Source organism: Nicrophorus vespilloides, unplaced genomic scaffold, assembly GCF_001412225.1.
Source record: "Nicrophorus vespilloides isolate i.1.1-1 unplaced genomic scaffold, Nicve_v1.0, whole genome shotgun sequence".
NCBI lineage: Eukaryota > Metazoa > Arthropoda > Insecta > Coleoptera > Silphidae > Nicrophorus > Nicrophorus vespilloides.
In genome coordinates, this window is record NW_017097127.1 from 1 (window position 1) to 3,007 (window position 3,007).

General features: G+C 30.2%; 2 non-coding genes across 2 annotated transcripts; both read right to left on the reverse strand.

Moving 5' to 3' along the window:
- Positions 1-44: 44 nt before the first annotated feature.
- Trnag-ucc lies at positions 45-116 on the reverse strand. Its single transcript has one exon. It is a non-coding gene; the product is annotated as a tRNA-Gly (tRNA).
- A 67-nt stretch (positions 117-183) lies between these two features.
- Positions 184-255, reverse strand: Trnag-ucc. Its single transcript has one exon. It is a non-coding gene; the product is annotated as a tRNA-Gly (tRNA).
- Between the last annotated feature and the right edge of the window lie 2,752 nt (positions 256-3,007).

Here is a 3,007-nt window from a genome sequence, read left to right on the forward strand (position 1 = left end):
TTCGACCGAATTTTGGAGAGTAGTACCATAGTATGGTAAAAGTGTGCGATGGCCGAGAATCGAACTCGGATCAACTGCTTGGAAGGCAACTATGCTGACCATTACACCACCAACGCCCTTGGTAACCAATTTTCTGATATTCGACCGAATTTTGGAGGGTAGTACCATGGAATGGTAAAAGTGTGCGATGGCCGAGAATCGAACTCGAATCAACTGCTTGGAAGGCAACTATGCTGACCATTACACCACCAACGCTATGAGAATGCGAAAATTATTAACAATTCACAAGAATTATGAATAATTAAACCAGTATTCAAATTCGCTTATAATATTCCTATAAAAAAAATCTCACGTTCAAAACAAAATTTCTCATCTATTAATATAGTTAGCGTATAGTTCCGTGCTAAAGTTAAATGATTGAACTTTAATAAATGAGGCAACACACTTCAAGGGAAGACGAATTACCAGAGGCGTCCGGTTTTCTCTCTGGAGCGTCGCGTCATGAGTTTGCTGGTAGCACGCAAAGTTTACACCCGAAGAGACCAATAAATGAGACACACCACGCATAGATTAATACGTGCTTTAGAGCGAGATTTGAGTGTAATTGCTATCTATACCCATCCATTTAATAACTATCCCAACATCCTTGCGGGAATTCAGCGAGAATTGAAAGCGCTAACCGAATCAAATCGGTCAAAGTTAAACCGGATTGATTTCCAATTAAATCAATCTCTGAACGCAATAATGAAAAACGAAAAAAAAGAAAGACACAGTTTGCTGCGGTGTCACTGATCTTTTCTCGACCTTTTCTCTTCATCGACGTAAATGAAAAAGTAAATACGTTTTTCCTCCGTCTTCCCCGACGTTTCGAACGAACGAAGATATTCCTTGCCATAAGTATGCAAAGTGGGCAATATAATCGAACCGTATTCCTTTCTCTCTTTGTTTTTCCCATCCATTTCTATATTTCTCTGTCTCCCTCGAACCTATACATTATCTAACGCCCATGAGAACTGTACACACTAACTCAGCTCTCTCGGATCAAATAAATGTAGGAGATTCGCATTCACATATGTAAAGCCCACACACGCACACATACACATCCGATTCCAAAGCCCCACCGGATGTAACAGACCCTGGAGCAGATCAATAACCAAATCTCGTATATTAATTCCAGTTTTTTTCCCCACACATGAAAAAATAAATAAATAATAAAAATAATACAATACCCACCTACGCGCAGTTTGCTGCAACAATCCCAAAAATATCAAAGGGGGCTTTGTAATATGACACCTGCATCAATGAATCAAAAATATGTCCGCACTGTTTGTAGTTTTCAACATGTAGAATTTATCAATGAACTCAAAGTTGATTAAATTCAACTGCATATTATATTTATTATTTTCGATTTTGTTTTAGTTTTTCATTTTTTTTTCAAAGTAACTCTAAAACATTCAAAAACTTTATATGTTTTATAATTTCACCTTTAATTACGCATATTTTGATATAATTCGAATTACTTAATGTTAATTAATCATTGAATTTTGACGATTTTCCAATTAATTTTACATAATAATTATTATTTTTATATTTTATTTCATTTTTCAATTTTTATTTTTTTTTTTGAGAACCAGTAAAAAAAATGTATATGTTTTGTAATTATATGTTTAATTAAGTATCTTTTGATACAATTGAAGTTACTTAATCATTGAGATATGGCGATTTTTCATTTTTTATTACATTTAATAATTAATATTTTCACATATTTTTTTTCAGTTTCTTTCTCAATAACAGTAAATAAGTTAATATATTATATGATCTCATTGTTAAATACGCATCTTCTGATATAATTGCAGTTACTTAATGTTAATTAATCATAGAGACATGACGATTTTTCATGATAATTATTATTTTCGCATTTTTTTTAAATTTTAAATTTTTATTATTTTTTTCAAAACCAGTAAAAAAGTTTATATGTTTTATGATTATGTCTTTAATTAAGCATTATTTGATACAATTGGAGTTACTTAATGTTAATTAATCATTGAGATATGACGATTTTTATTACATCTAATAATTAATATTTTTTTCTTAATTTTTCAGTTTGTTTCCCAATTAACTATGTATTATTATGCATGATGAAATCGCTCTTAATATTTACTACGCCATTTCATCTATTTTTACTAATATTTCAATTCCTCTTAGGTTTTTATCTCATCTTTCATTAACAATGTCCATTTACTAACCTAACTTTAGTTCAACTCATTTAAAAACTTTTCATTCATTCACAATCTGTCAAAAAATGTAACAGTAATCTTTCTTAAAAAATACTACGACATCTCTTGTAACTATTGAAACTAATATTTAAATCCTTATATTTCATTCATTATTTCTTTTCTTTCAAATCAATTAACTAACCTAAATTTAGTTGTAATAATTTAAAAACGTCCTTTTCATCTCGAATCTGTCAAACAAAAAAAAACATTACAGTTATGACAACTTGATTATTATTAAAGGATCTCTCATATTATAATTCATTTGACAGATGACTAATGAACGTAATGCTAGTAACGCCATCTCTCATAATCTTCAGAACTATTAGTATTTTTAAATTAAACTATAACAATTTAAATAGTTACAATTAATTAAACTACAAAAGCCTTCGTTAATATTTGTTCTTCTTGTGTTTGCAGAAAAAAAATATCATCCCACCAATAAAAATATTACAAGCGTTTTAAACGATTATCATCTGGGAACTACTGGGCATAAATTCCCTTTTTTTTTGTTCGATCTCCCCCTTTCCAAAAACCGAACGATAAACATTTATTATGACTCGGAGCAAGCAATAAACGCAATCTTATGGGCTTCGAAGAGAAAATATTGATTCGCAACAACGTACGTTTCTATATTGCAGATCGTAATCCCTTTTACATTTTTATCTTCACCAACAAAAATATGTATATTTCTATACACATTCATACTACAAATTTATTAGAAAATTTATATC